Source organism: Etheostoma spectabile, chromosome 9 (assembly GCF_008692095.1).
Source record: "Etheostoma spectabile isolate EspeVRDwgs_2016 chromosome 9, UIUC_Espe_1.0, whole genome shotgun sequence".
Classification (NCBI taxonomy): Eukaryota; Metazoa; Chordata; class Actinopteri; order Perciformes; family Percidae; genus Etheostoma; species Etheostoma spectabile.
Genome location: NC_045741.1, coordinates 26,120,968 through 26,137,237, shown reverse-complemented (window position 1 = coordinate 26,137,237; position 16,270 = coordinate 26,120,968). Strand labels below are relative to the sequence as shown.

Genomic DNA, 16,270 nt, shown 5'->3' with positions numbered 1-16,270 from the left:
ACTGGTTACTATGTAAGGACTACAAACCCCACTTTCACCAGAAATCTACTGGTTACTAAGTCTGTAAGTACTACAAACCGAAGTTTGTAGTACTTACAGACACTGTGATTATCACAGAACGCTGCGCGGCCAGTTGAGGAGTTGTATTCAATCCGAGGACGGATATTGACTCATATTACTCGGATAATACTTGTACTCGGCAAAAGTGCTTTGTCCGTACCAGATACTCGTTTCAGCCGGATACTCGGATCACCCCTAGCAGACATGTAGCTCCATTAACATTTATTTACATGCGTTTCTGGTAACCTGATGAATATAATTGAAATCATTCTTTTAGCCCTGTTTTGGTCTCCACCAAATCCTGTCTCTCCGCTGTTCACCAGCTTGTCACCGACTGGTTTTGGTGCTGGGCAAGTAGTGTACAGTGTGATTATCATAGCTTTATGTGCAGCTGGATTGTGGCTTCAAATGAGATTGATGAGAGCAGTGAGACAGAACCAAAACTGTTAATGTTTGGGCCGTATATAACCAAAATTAGCTGAAGGAAGCTAATATTATCATAGACCTGAGAGGAAGTGGATGGTCCATTAATAACTCTCTATGGGTTCAACACTGTTAATTTTATTCAATCATACTTTTTGTGGGGGTATTTTCAACTTGGTTAATTGCATGACAAATAAATTGAATTGGGCTCTGAAACTGGCCAAATCCCTGTGTTCAATTTTTTTGTCATGAAAATAAAGCCTGTAAAAGCTGCAAAGACCATGATTGCCCTTTGCACCAATGTGAAGTTTTATATTTCTCTACTTTTTACACATTTGATTGCTGCTCCATCACTGCTAACCCACTGTAGCACAACATCTGACTCAAGCTATTTGTCAAGTTAAATAAAAGCAGCAAGAATGTCCCCAGGGAGGCGTACATTTGACATTATTTTGGAGAAACTGTAATAGTATGTGGCATATGAACGGAAGGCATGTACTTTGATGGAGCTGAAGGGCAAGACAAGGAGGAGAGAAAAAATGATAAAACATTTGGGGAACTGATGGGCTGATTGTGGGGGATTCATTTGGGAGTAGCCTCATAAAGATGAAAACCTGTCTTTAACTAATGTGGCAAGAAGACATACCTATAGGCCTTTTCTCTTTGTACATAAAGTAGATTTTAGTTGAGTTTTGTGACAGCTTGTCAGCTTAACTAATATCCAATTCCTGTTTGAGGCAGCTTTTTTCAACACCAGCAAGGTTAGATGGTTTAAGAGCACCACTTCTCAGTTTACAGAGAAATCTCAATTTTCCACCAGCCAGACAATTATTTATTTATCCATTCACTTCTCAAATTTATTTATATATATTTTTTTACACAGAGGTGTGTAGGTCTGTGTCCACTTGTGTGGGTTTGGGTGTGTGTGAGCCATCTTGGAAGTGCAGTTTGGGTATCCTGCAGAACGCCACTTATCATTTGCACTCTAAAAACTAATACCTTTTGTTTTACTTATAAAAAAGTGATGTAAGAGTTTTCACTGGGCATTTTGTGTTTCATTTACATCAAAGCTTTTTTAAGTAGCACGAATACTGTAACAATACGTAATGTGAACCCAACTAAATCAAGTTGAGTTAACTAATATTACTGATATTATTTAGTTAGATAAACTTAATTTTGTTAGTAAACGTAACTCACTTGTACATGATATTAAACAATTAAAACGATTATTGGTTACTTGAGTCTACTCTACAACCTATATCTATATCCCAAGCACTATGTTGTGATTGTTACATCCTCTCTCATCATTAAGAATTTCATTCTAAGAAAAAAATTAAAAGACATATTTAAGGTTATACAATTTATTTATCTCTTACCAATCCATTGTTTTAAAAGTTGTAATTCTAATAGTATCATTTACTACTAGTACTATTACAAAACAGGCCATACATATGAACATTACCTGCAACAAAAAGGTAATTGTGAGACACAACATCACATTAAAATAGCAATAACAATTTTCAAAACATTTTTAAACATCTGCTGAATTAAACACAGTTCGAGTAGTCTCACCTTCCAAGGTGAGATAAGTGACAAGTTATCTAAGACAACTTGTTGAGGAGATTTGTGTAATTAGATGATGGTTTAGACCGCATGGGGTCTATTTCAATGAAGAGCCTTTGGTACATCTCAATCGTGTGCTGCAGTTTTGGTGGATATTTCATATCCAGGCAATAAGTAAGTCCAAGCAGTGGGCAGCATGCTTGTGACAAGTTGTGAAGACCTCTGAACAGCATTGAGCTGATGGCACATGTAAACTTTCATTGTGAGTTTGGCGTACACCTCGGCTTCATCACGACTCTATAGGTGGAGACAATGAGATAATAAAAACATGCTCGCTTTACATTATCCAGCTTTTTCCACAGCTTATAACAGGGCTAGAAGTTACTCGGTCGGGACGGTTAACTTTACCACTGATGAGCACAACTCTCTGGAGGAAGCCAAGTCACGCTGATGAGCTAACAAAGGAGCTAATTAAAGCGCTGTAAGCCCTTTTCCCTTAGAGCTATGAGTACAAAAATTTTACAAAACAATTTCAGCCCTTCTATAATCAGAACTCCATGGCAATGATGTTATATTTGATAATGGTCTGTTATATAGAAATTGCAGATTGCAGAATCAAGTGAATGTCCAATCAAAATCAAGTACTTAACCAAGCCTTTTTGCAGTAATGTTTTTGAAACACAAGATGTAAAGTTTCTTTAGCTTTAAATCATATTGCACAAAGTTGAAGACCACATTACCAGTGTCCCAGTCACATGTAGCTACACATCAAAGTTTCCCTGTGCTCCAACCGTGCTATGTTGGCCAATCATAATTTCTCATGATAACATTACTAATGCCTGTTTATCACTTATCTACAGCAGGGGTTCCCAAAACTTTCAGCCCGCGACCCCCAAAGTAACGGTGCAAGTGACTCGCGACCCCCCCCCCCACTATAAACATTGCGCGCAACCCGCACCAACTACAGGCGTATCCAAACATGAGCATATTGACAACACAAAATAACACAACAGCATGACATTATTCTACAGTATTTACTCATACTTTAATTTGAACTTAATCTCACCTAATGAGGTGGATTTGTAATATGTTTGGAGCACAGCAAGTTAAAAGCTCTATATTTTAATTTAAATAGTTTTTATATACATTACACACTAGGCCAAAAAAAAGAAAAATCCCTTTTACCTATTTCGGCCTACAGTATCGGCATTTCGTGGTGTCGTTTTTAATCGGTCTGGGTAACAACTGTGGCATCAGCGATGGGGCGAAGGTAAAGCCCGGGTTGGTAACGCTGCTACCACCGTGAGTACGGCGGGATGACTCCGTTCTGGACCAGAAGGCAGCGCCGGCGCTCGCTCTGTGGAAGGACGGGACACGGAGCTAGATGGCCGGGCGTGCCTACGTGTTTATACAACTTTATACATCCTCAAACTGCTGGAATCACACACATCCTCTCCAAGGAGGGCACCAGCAGGGACATGTCTGGAGGAAGTTCAGGCAGCAACTGGCAGAGCGAGACTAACGAGTTTAGAGGAGGAAAGGGAGCGGGGCGCGTCCGAACCCCGGGTGGGGGGACGCGGTCCGAGGAGCAATGCGCACTACGGCAGACACCAATACGGAGGCATGACAGGTTAGTTAGGTTATAATGTTCAAGAAAATACTTTTAGGTGTTATTGCATGTTTACATACCATATTTTTCAGATGTGAATGGAATTTGTTTTACTACTATGCCATGTTTGAGTTATTGAAGCACCTGGGAACTCAAGTGTATAATTAAACACGTTAAATTGTACATCTTGTGGTTATTTCGTTTTTCTAAAGATATCCTAACACAGTACCTGCATTAAAATTGCAATTAGGTTATCATGACAGATTATAGAGTTTAGAGTCTTGCGGTTCCAGTACTTTTGGATCCCGGCAGTTGTAGTGTTAATGTTGGAGACCGCTACTCGGAAAGAAAGAAAATCAAAACAGCTGTTCCCTTTTTATTAGTTGCTTGGTTTTATTTTAAATTTATCCACAGTTTTATCTTGTGTTAAAATCATGGCTAACATGCTATTCTAATCGTTTTTAAATTTTTATTTTATTCTGGAAATCAACTCGCGACCCCCCCTCTCTGGCTCGCGACCCCCCTGGGGGTCGCGACCCCCACTTCGGGAATCACTGATCTACAGTGTGTAAATATATAGTTTTATAGCAATGGTAATCCCTATGAAATAAACACAACACCAATAGAGGACATTTTCTTAAAAGTATTGATAAAAAACAGGTGATCAGTTGGATGGTTAGTCGGACAGACCCACATAGCTTTATGGCTTAAAGATACGTCGTTGTCACTGATCAGGCTCTCCCCCATGTACTCAGTCAGACATCTCAGAATCACCTCCTGTCTTTTCTCAACAGAGGCCGATGGATCACATCAAAAATTTAAACTAGCACTTCGCACACACCTGTATTTCCACTTTTTATTCAACTGTAGTATTCTCTTAATGCAGGGCCCATATGAATTATTTGTAATAGGTTTTTTTAATTCTCAATTTTAGCAATTTTGTTTATGATTCTGGTATAACAGAAACTTCTGCGCTCCACATTAGTCCAGCCATCAGTCTGTGACTGGTCCAATCCTGGCTATCATTATCAAAAAAGTCAGGGCTAAACAACTTTTCTGGGGAAAACAAAATCACTATTCTCATTTCTCACTACAGTTTTAGAAATCGTTCAGCATAGAAAGACCATATTATCCTTTTACCTGGATGAGTTCCAACATCTGGGACTTGATACTTTGACCAACTGCTCCTCTCTTTGCATCAAAAAGTGACACCATCTTTGGAGTGTGTTTGTCCAACTGTGACATGAATGTCGGCTCAAGTGATATGGCATTGATTCCCCGAAACTCTTTATTGATCTGTAAGCAGAAGTGTGACATCTTGGTTAGATATAAATGTACAAATTGGGGGCAGGCGTAAATGTGAAGCACTTTTAGATGTCGGTAGACAAGATAAGTGCTACAGAAATGCAGTCCTTTAACCATGTACCATTATTGAGTACTGTGTAAAACCAAACAAATGAATTAATAAATCCCAAAAATAAAACACACTGCACTACGAAATTATTCAGCCATACCTGTATATGACCAATTACTTTATTTCAGCTCCTTTGCTTTGCTGATTTAAGCTTACTTGGGGTGGTTCAAAGAGGGCAGGCCATGTCTCTAGCAGATCTGCAAAACCCGGGGCTTTGCCTACAGTCTCCTGTCTTCGGAAACTAAAGGTTCTGGACATCATCTCATTTATAACTCTGCCATTATTCTTTTTCTAAGTCCCAGAGATAAGTTCCTGCCTGACACTCTCAAGGGGATCTTCACTTTCCCCTGCAGGAAGAGGGGCAAGGTAGTTCACCTCAGATTTTTCTGTGTTTTTAACGTTCTTAGCTGGTTTCTTGTCTCCAGGAGATTTGTGCTGTAGAGAGTTAATCAATAGCTCTGGAATCCCATGTGTTCGAAGTTTGCTTTGGTAATTTCCCATTTTATACTTCAGGCTCTGTTGTACGGCCTTTTTGAAGTGCTACTTCTGTTTTGTATGTAAACTTAGGAACAGGAAACTCTGTTGGCCATGTTTGGTGCATTCCAGTAGAACGGGGCCTGAGTTCTACAGTGTCATCAGATTGTGCATAGGGGAATCAGTTGATGTGGATGGTTGAGACATGGAGTCATCTTCTAGCACTGATTGAGAGGCAGCACAATCTACTGTTAAAGACTCAAGAAAGTCAACAGCAGTAAAAACTATAGCAGGTGGTGAGATGTACACTATCTTCAGTGTATCCTCAGGTCATTAGCTCTGAAGTCATCAAACTCTAGGTCTTTGTGCTTTAAGCCAATTTCTCCTGAGATCCCAAATGCTTGCTTTACTGCCGTTTCCAACTCTTACACTGTAAGTGATATTCCAGGAAGACAAAGTTTCTTTATTTCATGATCCAGGATGATTCAAAACTTTACAGCTGCGTCCATTGTGATGATGTAGCCTTAAAAAGAAGATAAAATTAGTTGGAATTAGTTATTTATGCATTCAGTCAAGCATTGTTAAGCGACCATCTTAGATTTTGCTTGTGTACGTTTGGGAATGAATTAAGATAATTGACATCTAATAAATAGGTGCATCAGCAACACTTGTACACCAAATATTTACTTAGTATTCCAGACAACTATGGCGCTTCAGCATCACCATACGCTTTCCTCCGACCTTGTAGTCTGCAAGAGGACATACGTCAGCGAGATCCTGTTGTTTCACAAAAACTACAAGCTCTGTAGTCTCCAACTCAAATCCTCAAAAGTGCTCATCATACCAGGAAATGAATACTTTAGCCATAAAAATACCTCGATGACAACTATCTGAAGAACTTCAACAAAGTCTCGAAGTCCTGCAGTAGACCCGTAGGCCAAAACCATGCTTGTTGTGTATGTGGTTCCATAAAGTGACACACTGTTGGGTTGGAGCTACCACAAGTTCAACTCTTTCTTGAAGACGCATTATTACATTCCATGTTGAATCGTTAAACAGTATCTTATGTCCTATCATTTTGTGGGAGCAGTCTGATGAGGGTCCAGTTGTCATGGGCATTTCCTCCAATACTTCTTCGAGTGGAGAATGTAATGGGAACGGCCTCATGCTTCTAATGTCGTGAAACGTTAACGTTACTAACAAAAAACACATTACTGCTTAAAAGCTAGCTAGCTAAAAAAAAAAAAAAGATGGCAGCTACAATGTAGCTAACGCTAGAACAGGAGTATATAAAACTCACGGCTAAAACGTAATAAAGTTAGCAAAGGCATGTATTGGCTAGCTATCATGTAGTTAGCCTGTCTTTATTGAATCTCAGTTAAATCGGCTTGGCTTAGCCTTAATTGTATCTCTTGGCTTTGGGTGTCATTTTTTTCATTTAAAGTTAGCATTAGGATGAGTCAAACACGGTGACAGCCCCAACTGCCGAAGTAGCGTTAGCTTCAAGGATCACTGGGCAGCTAACTTAGCTTGCCATGCATGCAGGTCATTTAGTACAATTTGCATGTTAGCCAGCTAACTCTAACTACCAAAAAGGACATCTATATTCATCGGTGTAGCAAAATTCTAAAATTATTCAGCAATAATTCTTACCGTTTTAACCAGCTGAGTTCTGCAGCGCCGAGTGTATGAAGTCGCGAAAACGATTTAAAGCAAGCTGCTGATACATGTTGCCCAGGTGTCCGCCCAGATCAAACACACACAGACGCATCGGGGGAAAGGCATGATTACCTTTTTTTTAACGTTTTGTGTATACAGCAATCATAGACAATACTACTCACATAGCTTGTGAATATCAGATCACTGTTATAACGTATCATGCACACAATAATCACATATTAATAATTACTAAAATAAACTTTGATAGTTTTATTCAAAATATATTGTTGTATATGTACTGACACATTGTAAGTAAAGACAAGGTGTATTGATACTTTTTAAGATAAAACAGATAAAATAAATTAGATCATAATTATTTAAAATATACTGTATTAAACCTACATGGTGGATGTAGCACTTATTACAGTGTGGGATCCTGTTTTTCCCCCAGCACGCAGCACAGACAGGTGCCGTGTGTGTGTGTGTGTGTGTGTGTGTGTGTGTATTATCCACCCAGACTCAATTTCCAGTTTGTCACAGCTTTTGCTGGATCAAACTGAAATGAGATATACTGAACTACACGAGTTTACACTTCATTGAGCAGCAGTGATTTTTTTGTTGTTATTATTTTATTATTTACCTCAAACAATCAACAATGTTGCAAAAGAAAACAAAAACAAAGTAAAACCACAAAACTGAAACTCAAAAAAACAGAATTGACCAAAGATAAAAAAATGAATAAAAAAGGATAAGGCCCTGCCCCTACATCACAATATTATATTATTACAAAACAAATAGATATGTAAATACAGCATACAATCTTTCAGGTCTTACAATTACTTTCAATACCTTTAGATTACAATCCCATTCTTAGGTTTCGGTCTATTCCTTTCTGCGGCTGTGGCTCAGTGGTAGAGCGGTTGCCTGCCAATCGGAGGGTTGGTGGTTCGATCCCCGCCCCTGCAGTCATTGTCGAAGTGTCCTTGGGCAAGACACTGAACCCCGAGTTGCCCCCGGTGCTGCGCATCGGAGTGTGAATGTGTGTGAATGTTTATCTGATGAGCAGGTGGCACCTTGTACGGCAGCCCCGGCCACAGTGTATGAATATGTGTGAATGGTGAATGTTTCCTGTAGATGTAAAAGCGCTTTGAGCAGTTGTTAAGACTGGAAAAGCGCTATATAAATACAGCACATTTACATTTACATTTACATTCTGTATTGGTCAGTTATTGATTTATTTAATCTATTTTTGAACTGAATTATATTATGGTTCTGTTTGATGTCATTGTTCAGTCCATTCCATAAGGTCGCCCCGCAAACTGAAATACACATGGTTTTAACAGTAGTTTGCACAAGAGGTTGTTTGAACATACAACGTCCTTTTAGATGATATCCCCCGTCTCTTACGTTAAACACTACACGTATGTTACACGGCAAATTATGTTCTTTAACCTTAAACATAAATTGAGCAGTTTTGAATTTAAGAATGTCTATAAAAAGATGATCAGTGTGCTCATATTACCCGGTGTGATTTATTATCCTAATTGCACTTTTTTGCAATGTGCAAATATTTTGTAATTATGTGCTTTTGCAGATATTTCCCCAAACTTCCACACGATATAACATGCATGGTAAAATAAGTGTGCAGTACAGAGTGTGTAGTGTATTTAGGTTCAATATGTATCTAGTTTGCTCAATACACCAATATTCCTGGCTATCTTCATGCACACATATTTAATGTGGGGCTTTCAGCACAGTTAGTGGCCAAGTGTAACACACTGACTCTTTCAATTATTTCATTATCAATTACTATTTTAACAACTGTATTTATTGTACAATTTCCAGATATCATGAATTTAGTTTTGTTCAAGTTTAAAGATAACTTATTTGAATCCAAAAACAAAACATTTGTGTCATTTGCAAAAACAGTACTTTTAAGTACATTTCATTCTTTACAAATGTAATTTAGATAAAATATGAACAGTTTCTGGCCTAATACTGACCCCTGTGGAATGCCACAGGAAATACTAAGGCTCACTGATCGGTGATTATCGGAACAAACTGAATCCTGTTTTCAATATAGTTTTTTTTTCAATAAACAGTATAAATTACTATAGTTATTAAAAATATGTTAGTCACTAGATTATTTTTTTTTGTCCACATCACATCACAGAGCATTTAATTCCTGTGCACTGTATATCTTTGGCCAGTTTAGGGCCCACATTAACAAATCAATTGTTGAATATGTCAACCGCATTCATATTTGTCAACGTCATGTCATTAATCTTGAAGTTTTCCGGATAATTAAATTTATTTAGTCCTTTTGCAATAATGCTGTTCCATATTGCTGTAACATTATATTTGTTATTCTATAGTACTTTATTATAATAATCCTTCTTACATGCCCTCATTATGTTGGATAATTTGTTTTTATATTCCTTATATATTAACTCATCTATTCTTTCATTCTATATTTTATAAAATAAGGGTATCCTTTTTTACAGGCATTATGAATTGCTTTGGGCATCCAGGGTTTTTCTGAGTAATTCTTTTTAATGCAATATTGTTTTATCGGATAGTTTTTATTATATAGAGTTGTAAATATGTCTGAAAATAGCTCATATGCATTATTAAGTTCAGCTTCCTTGCTTTCTTCTTTCCAATTATACTTTATTAACTCATTTTATGAAAAGCGCAATGAGATAACTGTTGTTGTGATTTAGCACTATATAACAAAAATTGAATTGAAAAATTGAATTGAATTTCTAAATGCAGATATAGTTTCTTTGGTTCTTCTTCTCCAGTATTTAATCTTATTGCAGAGCCTTTTCCCACTATAATTACAATCAACAATAAATTATTCTTAAGGCATTTAAGGTTATTCCACTTTGAATCCTTGACTTGGCTGAGTATTGCTTGTTGCTATTACTTACTCATATCACTTATATAATTTATCAATGTTCCGCCTAGAAAAGTTGCTTTCCAAATATTGTCTATCAGAGTGGCACCATTACCATATGTTATTCTGGTTGGTTTAGTGGATATGTGATGTCTCACCCAAACTTGGAACGAAGCTGGCTTAACAGCAGAATTCCGTTTTACATTAGCGGAAGAAGACTCAACTATACAATGTTTTAATAAACTCCTCCATCAATTTGTCTTTATTGATCTTAAAAAGCCAATGTTGAAATCCCCACAGATATAGTTGACTTTATGCTTTACTTTACTAAACATTTTTTATACATATTTTAATGTTGTATACTGGTTTCCTATCCACACAACTTTTCTTTATTTTTTCCATACATAATTAAATCCCGATACACACCATTATGTCATCAATGCCTACTGCCATGTTTTTTTGGCAGTAGTCATCAAAACATGGCTCCACATCTGCATTCTCTCTGTTCATATAATTATTCAAAATCAATGCCCCTGTTGGCATTAAGCCATGTTTCTGATATGGCTATGCTATCAAAGGGTTTCTTGAAATGTCCTAAACATTCCTTTATACTCTGTAAATTAGAATACAGACTTCTGCTGTTAAAATGAATGAGAGATATTCTGTCCTCATGTTTAATATTATTGTTGAACTGGTGCTCTGTGTAATAGCCACAGTTGTTGTTTATGTTATTGTAAAAGTTATTTTCAGGATCAATATTCTGTTCAAAGCCATGCACAGCGTCAGAACATCTAGTAAAATGAAAACTAATCATAGTGTAGACCTGATAAAAAGCTGATGCTTCAACAATGAAAGAGTAAAATAATATGGAAGCTACATGATCCAACTCCTGGGAATTTGATATAGGTATTTACAAAAGCTGCTCAATACTTCTGATACACATAACTTTAGTCTTCTCTGGTATGCCATTCATTTTAACAAACACCATGCAGTTGGGGGGAAGCCACTTAGTTAACATCTAGTTTTACAAGAAAGCTCTTCTTCTCTTTCAGATATGCAAATATGTACTGTACAGTGACTTAACCAGTTCATACATTCCATTTTCTGGCAACTGATATCAAGGATATTAAATAGCTTTGTAGTTCATTTTAAAAGGTAGGCTACACTATATATTTTTTGTCTTTTCCTGGAGTTTAGTCTTGCCCTCTTTCCCATAAACCAATCAAGTTCCTTCATTGTTCTTTTCAGCCCAGTCTCCCTTGAATTATTTACGTATTTATTTTTCTGGCTTTTCCACCTTTATTTGATAGGACAGCTATGTGAGAAAGAGGGAAGACACGCAAGGAATCGTCACAGGTTGGATTTGAACCCTGGACCTTTATGCCAAGATGTGCCTGCTCAACCCTCTGATCCAACCCAGCCACCCCCTTGAGTTATTTACTGTATATCCATGCTGCGACACCTTTTCACTTACGCTCTATCACAATATCTATATATATATATATATATATATATATATATATGTTTTAATACAAACACAAAATATGTTGTAATGATTTCAGTTCATTTAGGGTGTAAGATTGAAGTGTAACTTCTTAGCTTTCTAACCATTTACTTTTACTTTAGCTTTGTCTTTACAAGAGTTGGCAAAAAGAAAGTAATACCGTTGAATAAGCCGTGCGCTACCCTTGGCCATACTAAGACACCCCTACCTCCCCGCTGTAAACATTCACTGGGCACTGTTGGGTTGATAATTCACGCAAATTAACTTTAGGACCAGGATCGCACATCTGTTTGTCACAATTTAACTGCATTCTTCTTAAATTTAAATTTATAGCGTCGCCACTGCTTTTTCTTATCAAAGTCCCTTACTAATTAGACATTACAATGTCCATGTACATAACATTTGAAAATTCACACGTAGATTCTTCAGTGTGAATAAATTACTCCTATTTGCACTTCAGGGGAATTCTCCCAAGAACAGCACAGTGAAAAGACCGGAAATAGGCATCAGACTGGATGTGTCCGGATATGACCATGAACAGCAAAAAGTGTCCGAACACGGAGACAGTGACGTTAGCAATGGTGGATGGACATGTTTGTCTTAGCTTTCTGTAAGTAGTTTATATTACTCAATTGACTTAACTAAATCATAATGCATTGGCACACATGACAATTGTAGGATAATAAACTGAAAAAAAACATCCACTGCAACAAGTTTCTTTGCAAAAAAATAGAAATACGCTAAGAGTTTTGATCTTAATGTTTTCTTCTTCACAGACAACACATTTTACCAACATCTGAACCTTGTCATTGTAACATGCTCTGGACCAAAGTGCCAAGTGGATATAGACCATACCAGCCAGCCCTGCCATAAGCCTTGCTTCTCCGGAGGCTAAAAAATGAAGAATGAATGTCACCTTCATTAAAAATAAGTCATGAAAACAGCATTTTTGTAGTGGGTGTACCATATGGATCTGTACAGCATTGAGCAGCACTGCAGCTATCAAGGTAAGGCGTGAAGTGGCTCTCCACTCCACAAAAGATACACGCCACCGGGCGGTTGGACAGCCGGATAGGAAGTGAAACAGTGAGAGCATCCAGTCAATTTACCACAACACACCGCCCTATAATGTACATGCCTCTTCTACACCACCAAGGACGACGAGAGATTCATCTTGGAGGTGGAAAAACATCATTTAACTGTAGGAGTGCTTAGTGTTGAAGGTAAATGTGCTCTTAGATGCACACATCTCCGGCTTTCAGTGCTGGGAGAAAAAATAATGTATCTGCTTTTCATAAAGTCTCTGTAATGGATCCCTAATGGGATTTTCAAATAGACTGGGGAGGGTGGGGGGGATCAATGGGAAAATGGAGAGGATTTTTTTTAAACTGGGATTTGTACAGACTTTTATCTTGTACCCATGTTGTTGCACCACCATGAAAAAATATATAAAATAAAAAAATAAAATAGACTGGGGAGGAGAGGAGCTGTTTGGAGAAAGGGAAATGGACATACAGTGGTCGTTGATGTGTGTATGTGTGTAAGAACACGTGCACTATTTTTTTGAACGAACAGCAGGTCCCGGTTTGTTTAACTCAGGCTTAACGTCATGCATGCAAAGCCATTTGCTGGCTTAATTTGTCAGCAGCCAACGTTAACGGTTTTCAACAAGAATACACGGAAACACGGAGGAGGCTGAAACCAATTGGCACTTTCCACTTGATGTATTTCTTAGACAGTACCTTAATACTGACATTCCTTTTTTTTTTTTAAGAGATTAGGGTTTCTGTAAAACTGGCTTTTTAAAGTCTTAATAATTTACTAGAAGTTGAAGTTACAACAGATGAAAGCATCACATTTTGTGACAAGCTACTTCGTGTCAGGGCATGTTGTCATACATGACAGTGTGTGCTGTCACGCACTCAGATTAATTTCCTTTGAAGTACAATTACATACTTCATCTCAGTAACTGACACTCAGCATGTCAAACAATTTCCAACATTTAAAAAAGAATGCAGAACGCAAAACTGCATCATACTATCACATACTCTGACAACATACTGTGACATCAATGGAACAATGTGCCCTAAAAGGCATTCATAAAAGAATTTTCTGAGCATTATTATTATTATTATTATTATTATTATTATTATTATTATTATTATTATTATTTAAAATACTATATTTAAATAGGTGATTTTTAAAAATGACTGATTGATCTGGTAGGAACGATTTCAGGTAGCCTGATTTCAGTAAACTAATGCAAAATCTTTAATAAGTAATCAGTAAAAATTGTAAATCTTAACAGTGAGTCAATTCACAAATACAAAAGCATGAGGAATGTTGTCCCATCTGTTAGTAGCATCTCAGATGTGCAAATACTTCCGTGTTACAGATTTTGTGGCATGGTACCAGTATGTGGTTCTTCCAAGTAAAGATTTACCTAAAGATTATCCGATTGTTGGTCTACATCAAAAGGCTCAGTCGTTCTTAAGCATTAATGGGGCGAGGTTTAGCACTTTGTGAACAATTGCGTGAGCAAATAATCCAACAGTGTAAGAACATTTCTCAACGTACAATTGCAAGGAATTTAGGGATTTTATCAGCTACAGACAATAACACCATTAAAAGATCCAAGGAATCTGAAGAAATCGCTGCACGTCAGCAGCGGCAAGGCCAAAAACCAACGTTGAATATCCATGACCTTGATATCTCAGGCGGCACTGCATTAAAAACTAACATCATTATGTAAAGGATATTACCACATGGGCTCAGAAACACTTTGGAAAACCATTGTCAGTTAACAGTGTGTTTCTACGTCTACAAGTGCAAGATAAAACTCTATCATGCAAAGCGAAAGCCATAAATCAACACCTACAAACGCTGCCAGCTTCTCTGGGCCCGAGCTCATCTGAGATGGACTGATGCAAAATGGAAAAGTGTGCTCTGGTCTGACAAGTCAACATTTCAAACTGTTTTTGGAAATAATGGAGGTCATGTCCACCGGCCCAAAGAGGAAAAGCACCAGCCAGATTGTTATCAGGGCAAAGTTCAAAAGTCAGCATATGTGATGGTATGGGGGTGTGTTAGTGCACATGGCATGGGTAACTTGCACATCTGTAAAGGCACCGTCAATGCTGAAAGGTGATTACAGGTTTTCGAACAACATGTGCTACCATCCAAACAACGTCTTTTTCAGGGACTTTCCTGCTAATTGCAGCAAGACAATGCCAAGCCACATTCTGCATATGTTACAACAGTGTGGCTTCATAGTAAAACAGTGCAGTAACTACACTGGCCGGCCTGCAGTCCAGACCGGTCTCGTATTGGTAAATGTGTGGCGCATTATGATGAAACACCGACCCCAGACTGTTGACAGAGCAACTGAAGTTGTACATCAAGCAAGAATGGGAAAGCATTCTACCTACAACACTTCCACAATAAGTGTCCTCCGTTCCCAAATGCTTATTGAGTGTTTGGTAAAAGGAAAGGGGATGTAACACAGTGGTAAACATGCCCCTGTCCTAGCTTTTTAGGAATATGTTGCAGGCATCAAATTCAAAATGAGTGAATATTTGCAAAACAAACAATGTTCATCAGTGAACATTGAATGAACATTAAATATCTTACCTGGTCTGTTACCTTTCTAACCTGAACATAGGCTGGAAAAGATTTGCAAATCCTTTTATTAAGTTTTTATTGACGTTTTACACAATGTCCTAACTTCAGTGAAATTGCCGGATTTCATTATTTTCATTTGTGTTGGATTTTTAAACTCCTTTGGATTATGGTTAACTGGTCCTAAGATCTCTTTAGGGTAAATCCAGACAGCTAGCTATTCAAGAGTTGTTTTGGTTTCATATTGGACAGATATCCAATATGAGACCAAAACAACTTTTGAATGTACACCTTCCACCAAATCAGGTTCTTTCCCGAGGCCATTTTGCAACCGCACTAAGGCTTTGTATGGCGCTCAGCGCCTCCCATGCCAATTGTGATTGGTTTAAAGTAATGCCAATAAACTATATCAACGTTTTTCTCCCATCCCGAAATGCTATATTGACTAGTCCCTTCTCTGCAGCGCTATGGAGTCTGGCAGAGTGAGTCTAAAATGGCCAAGAATGGCCAAAATTTAAGGAGGGGCCCATAAAAAGAGAGAAACAGGAAGCAGGCATTAGAGGCACAGGCTTCTAAATATAATAAATGTGCATACTGTTTGAGCATCAGCATCCTCAAGCGGCCAGCTGCAGCAGCAACGCTATTTTCAAGGAGCACACTGAAGAGGTAAGATGGACATGAAATTGTTGCATACGGACTGCAGTTATGGGAAGAGTTGAGGGTAGCAAGTATGTACGAGGGCTGGTGTCAGCAGCAGAGTGAATGTAAGTACATTGGAGTACGTCTGTGCGTCTCATACAGACGTTAAAACATTGGGAATTTAAACAAAACTTATTGGTTAGGTTTACAAAAAGATCCTAGTTTGTGTTAAAATAAGTACATTTGTAGTAGGCAATGGAAGAGTTACAAAAGTTGACTTGAAAATGGGTCTCCTGGGTGAAAGTCACCTGGTTGTTTGACCCAGCCAACCAACCCTGACCTCCTGCCCCACGCACATACACATACTTATGTACACATTCATATATATATATATATATATATATATAT

The 16,270-nt window shown here is 37.9% G+C and overlaps 1 protein-coding gene and 1 long non-coding RNA gene across 2 annotated transcripts in view; one reads left to right on the top strand and one right to left on the bottom strand.

Moving 5' to 3' along the window:
- The window catches only part of LOC116695607 (inactive N-acetylated-alpha-linked acidic dipeptidase-like protein 2), a 730,805-nt gene that overhangs the window by 701,780 nt on the left and 12,755 nt on the right, over positions 1-16,270 (bottom strand). The gene's annotated exons all lie outside the window — the stretch shown is intronic.
- Positions 9,325-16,270, top strand: part of LOC116695666 (uncharacterized) — a 17,292-nt gene continuing 10,346 nt past the window's right edge. Inside the window, exon 1 of the long non-coding RNA XR_004333515.1 lies at positions 9,325-9,336. This is a non-coding gene — a long non-coding RNA (uncharacterized LOC116695666). The remainder of the gene's footprint in view (positions 9,337-16,270) is intronic.